Raw genomic sequence first — 6195 nt, 5'->3', positions numbered from 1 at the left:
AACAAATGTACAAATGTGCTTGACACAATGGATGGATGTATGGATTGTGATAAGAGTTGTATGAGCCCCCAATAAAATGATTTTTTTTTAAAAAGAAGAAGAAGGATTATGGGACAAAGCAGGCTTTTTTCTTCTTCTCAGCCTTAGAAGACTAGCTCAAAGGGAGTGAATTTAAAATAATAGAATGAGGGTTCACAATAGATATTGGGAAGTGGTTACTGCCACATCCAGCACAATCAGGAATATATTTGGAAAAGATCAACATGTACTCCTTCAAAATTGGGTGATCCAAATTGTATGAAATGAAGATTTCAAAGAGCTTCTCCTTACCATTAATTAATTCTAAAATAAACTGAGGTTAAATGAGAGGAGACGCCTACGCCTGGTCCCCTTGCAGAAGCACTGCAGGTGAGCTTCCCCATGTTGGTCCCTGTGATGGATTGAATTATACCCCAGCCCAAAATACGTACTGGAAGGCTAACCCCTATTCCCAAATGTAATCCAGTTTGACAGGAAGGTTTTCTTTGTCAGGTTACGACAGTCATCCCAAAGCCAGGCCTGGTCTACAGAGGCATCACCTGAGTTCTAAACGGCAGATCAGACAGGAGTTCAAGAACATACTGGGGCAACAGTTGTCCTGTGCCAACTGTCCACAGGCTAAGGAAGCAAGACACACCTGACACGAAGCAAGACACACCTGGCCTACAAAAAAAGGAACTGACATGGTCAAGGCCCTGGTTCGGACTTCTAACCTCCAGAACGGTGAGGACATCAATGTCTGTCCCTGTAGGCTGTCTGCTTGTACTTCTGCCTCAGCAATACTAGCTAACTAGGACAATGTCCCTGAGCCCAGTGCCACCTGAGGGAGGATGCTATTACAGACTGTGACAGGGCCAATGGCCTCTACCCTTTCGGCCCTTTCCCAGTGGAACCGGGAGTGACGGCCGAAGTTCCACCGGTGTTCGCCCTGCAGACCCAGCAACATGGATCAATAGGTCAAACTTTGCGCTTTTCCGTAGACTCATCCCGTCCTAAAAGCTGTTGTTGTGTGCCATCCAGCGGATTCTGATTCATAACAACCCCACAAGATGGAACAGGATCACCCCATCTTGATGGGAGAAGATCTTCAGGTCTTTGCTTCCTCAGAAAACGGTCCTCTCCTTTCAGTTCCAAGCCAGGTGCTTAACCAGGACTTCTTTTGTTCCACTTTAAAAACCAAACCGCACTGCCATCCAGCCAGTGCTGACTCTTAATGACTGTACAGGGCAGGGGAGAAGTCCCCCTGCGAGTTTCCGAGACCACCGTAACTCTTGACAAGAGTAGAAAGCCTCATCTGTCCCCCTCAGAGCAGCTGGTCCTTTGGAACTGACCTTGTAGTTAGCAGCTCTGTTGTAACCACTACACCACTAGGGGCTCCCGCTGTTGCCCTTGGACACACTGAAATAAAATGAACCCCAACACTTGTGACACCAGACTCCAAATTCAGAATTCTGGACCATTGGTGAGGTAACACTTGTTGTAAAGGGTTCATTTCTCTAGGTTTGGTCCTGAAACTGGCCAGATTGAGATGGGGCTCAGTAGAGCTGCCCTTGTGTATAGAAACAACGGAAACCTTATGAAATGGTGATGAGATGTAATCAATTAATATGAGCCTTCTAGCCATAATTCCTTATGTGCTATCATTCTGGACTCTAAGCTTGTGTCTAGAATCCCATTTTGGAGGGAGTTCCTTGCTACACTAACAGACAGGAAGAAGGTAGGGTTAAGCCTGACCTTAGTAGAGGATGTGGACCAAGTCACACCCTTTTGTTTCCTTAGTGGTATCTACTAGAGAGTGTGGTACTCCTGGTAGAGTAGTGGTTACATGTTGCGCTGTGATCCGCAAGGTCAGCAGTTCAAAATCACCAGCTGCTCCACAGTAGAAACGCAAGGCTTTCTACTTCTATAAACAGTTACAGTCTCAGAAACTCACAGGGCCAGTTCTACCCTGTCCTGTCTGGTCAGTATGAGTCGGTATTGACTCGATGGCAGTGAGAGGGAAGAGTGTGACTTAAGACATCATCGGTTGTTTTCCTCTGTTATAGAGCAATCTCACAGAAAGAAAGCCCAGAACCACTGAAAGATTGAGTTCTAGACCTCTGTCTGAAGAGGTAGAAGCTAGACCAGAGACACCGAAGACTATGGGATAGCAAAAGGAGCTGTCCTGAGGCTATGGGACTGTGAAGTAGGGTGACAAGTATGTTTCCTGGTTCACAGAGGAGAGGCCAAAAGACCATGTGACTGAGAGGCTGAGAACCAGACAGGCTTGGCTATTGGCTAAGGAGAGGTGTTGCTGTGGACCAAGGAACTGTATCCTTACTGATTACTGATCCTGACTTGTGGTAACCCATTAACTTCCGTAATAAACTGCTGTAACTGAGCATTGTCTATGAGTTCTGTGTGGCCATTGCAATGAATTATCAAACCCAACATAGATTGCCAATGGTATCAGAATAGATAGCAAAGGATGGGGTGTGGAGGCATGTCCGAACCCTGCATTATGGCAGTAGGGAAACCAGAGGGGGTCACATGACCCCATGCCATTTGCTGCAGATAGAGACAAACAGCACCCCATGGTCCACAGAGCCACCTCACAGAGTCTGTATTGGGTAGGAGTAAGCCCACCGGCTTTAGGGTCAGTCCATTTGTCTTCCAATTCTGGCTCTGCTGCTCATAGGAACCATTGTCTCTGTGCCTTTCCTTATGTGTAAGACGAGGTTACTGTGCCAACCCCTTGACTGGTTCTCTATCAGACTGCTGTGCCCCATAGGGCTTCCCATGCTGGTTCGGGGTAGGACATCACCAGGATAGTCTAACGTTACAGAATTAGTATGAGGCTTAAACCAGGCAATGCTCGTCATGTGCTCAGAAGGCCTGGTCATGTGAAGACCGGAGAAGACTGGATGCATTTGAACGATGGTGCTTGTGAAGCATACCGGAAATACCATGGACTGCCAAGAGAACAAAGAAATCTGTCTTGGAAGAAGTACAGCCAGAATGCTCCTTAGAGTCCTTACGCTCCAGGGAGATGGCCGTTAAGACCCTGTACCATACATTAACAAGGAGGTCTCTGAAGGGAGTCAAAGGCAATTGGGGGGTGGAGGGGTGGGGCGGGGAGAGACATAGATCCAGGAATGGGTTTGGAGCTCGCCCTGAATCCTAGCTCCAATTTAAGAACAATTAGTTCTTAAATCATGGCTCTGCTCAATCCTCGCCCTCAGGAAAGAAGCACAGAAGACATGGGTGCTGTAGCAGTGTGGTGAGGAAGTAGGTAGTGTCCAGCGATCAGATAAAATAGCGTCTGGGGTCCTAAAGGCTTGTTTCCAAACAAGCAGCTATCTAAGTCAGGCTTCACAGCTGTCCACAGAACAATGACCCTCCCAGCCCTCTCCCTTGAAAGTGTTCTCGTGCCAACTGCCAGGAACCACCCACAATTAGCCTGAGGCAGAGATAACAGCTCCCCGACAGACTCTTCTGGCGGGAGCTGGCCTCCATTTGTAACAGCCGGCCAGATTCCAATCCTGCCCACACTTCAGTCCAGGCCCTGCCCAGCTGAGCTCAGGGACCTCTGCCCGCTTTCTCTCCATTGCCGAAAGCCAGAGCCGCAGCTCTCGGTCTTTCCTTAGAGAAGGTCGGAAATGCATCCGTCATTTGAAAAGCATTCATGAAGCTCCATAAAGATTACGGCCTCAGAAACTGGAGGGCACAGTCCTACACACACAGCCCTCTCAGGCTGCTGTGAATCCAAATGCGCTTGGAGGCAGGTTTTGGAGAAAGTTTCTGTCTGCTGGCCCTGGCATCAGATTCATAGTGACCCAAGAGGGCGGGCAGGGTAGAACTGTCCCGGTGGGCTTCCAAGACTGCACCTCCACAGTTGACTGCTCCCACTTTCTCCTGCAGAATGGATGGTGGTTTCAAACTGCTGGCCTTGCAACCAATGTGCAACCCACTGCAAACCCTCCAGGGCTCCCGGGAGCCCATCATCAGAGCTTAGAAACCCCTGGTCCCTGTGGGATGGAGTGGGATGGTGGCGTGTGGTTTAGATCCCAGCACCATGTCTGTCTCAGGCGTGCTGGTCAACTGGGGTCAAAGGTGATGCTTTGTCCTAGTTTAGATTACAGACGTAGCCACGATGCGTGTGTGCATGGAGGATGTGGGGGAGGCACGGCATGAACAAAATCCTCTAAGAGCACAGAGAAAAGATACACTCTCCCAGTTCTAACCCCAGGTCAGGGGCTAAAAACTACCATTTTCAACATTATCGATCCAGCTGTTAAGATTCTTGTCTCCCACCCTGATGAGCGTCCCTCCTTGACCACACGGGCTTGAATTCAGACCCTAGGTCTCCTGGTTAGAATATGCCCCTTCTTCACCTCCAGCCTGCCCTTCCCACACCTGGCCTCCTCTCACACTGCAAGGCGCCTCATGCACCTGGGCAGACACTCCAGTCCGCTCGGTCCACCCCACCTGGGCAAACAGCTGCCCTGGGGCTTGGGAGCTCACACTCCAGCAGCGGCCTGCTCCAGGGAGGATGGGCTCAGGGAAGAGGGTGTCCAGAGAGCGGGGATTCTGGGGACTAAAGGAGCCTTGGTGACACAGTGGTTATGCATTGGGGCAGCTAACCGCAAAGTCAGCAGTTCAAAACCGCCAGCCGCTCTGCGGGAGAAAGACTGGGCTTCCCACTCCTCTAGAGCGTGATGGTCCGTCCCAGCCACTCACAGGGCAGTTCGGCACTGTTCTGTGATGAGTCAGCATTCATTCAGTGGCAGGGAGTTGGGGTGTTTGGATTTGAGGACTAGAAGGGGGGTCTGCAAGCAGGAAGACCCTGCAGAGCCCATGTCGCATGAGGAGGGCCATCGGAAGCATGGCGCCCCGTTGCCCTCCTGCTACAGGGTTTTCTGACAGCAAAGGCAGCTTCCTGCCACTTCCCGGTAGCCCCGGCCTGAGAGAACGAGCAAAGAGCAGACCAGTACAAAAGAAAAAAATACTGTTTATTTCACACAACTACGAGTGCTTCTTCCCCACTCAACCCTCCCAGGCCCACCCTCCAGCCCTCAGCAGGCTCTGCCCCAAACCAGGTCTGTGTCCGAACCAGCCTCGGAGGCAGGCGGGAACTTTGGGCAGAGGCAGGTGGCTGGATTTCGGAGGACAGAAACATCAGGGTCAGTCCATTTGGCCAGATTCCTGCCCTGGTTCGTGCAGGGCCAAAGGGCCCAGCTGGTTCACCAGCCGCTGAAAGATTTGGTCTTCCCCCTCCCCACTTAGAACAAAACCGAGCGAAAGCACAGACACAACCCGCTACCCAGGTCTGCCCTCGCTCCTGCTTTTCCATGGCAACGGAGGCACTGGGCTCTGGCTGCCCACCCGCAGGGGGCTTCCACAAGATCTACCCCAACTCCCTTCAGAGCCTGATGCTATTAAAAAACAAAAAAGACATAAAAAAAAATAAAGCAAGTGTCATGGAGGCCAGCCTGGGCCCCAGGTGCTTCCCTTCGGCTCGAGTGGGGATCAGGGCAAGGAGTACAGGCTGGGGAGCATGCACTGGGCACACTTCAGGGACACGCCTCCTCCTGTGCCCTCCTGTTGGTAGGCACTCCACTCGCAGACCCTCTTCCCCCTGACTTTGTTGCCCCAGAACAGCCGGCAGAGAAGACAGACGGCTTCCTTCTAGCTCAACCTTTGGGCAGACAGACTGACAGGTGTGGGGGGTGGGGGTGGCCTGAGGCAACATGGCTGACCCTCCTCTAGACCAGCACGTTCATTAGCTTTTTCTTGCCGCGACACAGGACAGCCAGTGTCCTCCTGCATGACCGCCACCGTGGACACCCCCTGGAAGACATACTACTCCCAGGGCACCAGGAAGCACACACATTTGACTAGCAGTGTTGACGGTGAAAGTCTGAATCCCCTAAATGGAGGTGTCTGACTCCTCGACAACGAGCCTTACTGAAAAGTTGCTTCCACCACCCCTCCCGCGTGGGATGCCCAGTGTTACCTCAACGCCACAGTTGGGTAGCCTTGACCTTGACTCTGGAGATGGACATGGCCTCTCTTGGGCCGAGTCAGGCAAGGTGCCCCCACCAGCTCGCCCATCACACCACTCCTCCACCCCCCACCCCCAATAGGTTTGGTTTGTCCAAATGCAGGGGTGGGGCC

This window comes from Echinops telfairi, unplaced genomic scaffold (genome assembly GCF_000313985.2).
Source record: "Echinops telfairi isolate 266 unplaced genomic scaffold, ASM31398v2 ScPeMD7_12;HRSCAF=54, whole genome shotgun sequence".
Taxonomy (NCBI): domain Eukaryota; kingdom Metazoa; phylum Chordata; class Mammalia; order Afrosoricida; family Tenrecidae; genus Echinops; species Echinops telfairi.
Note: the sequence above shows the minus strand (reverse complement) of the source record.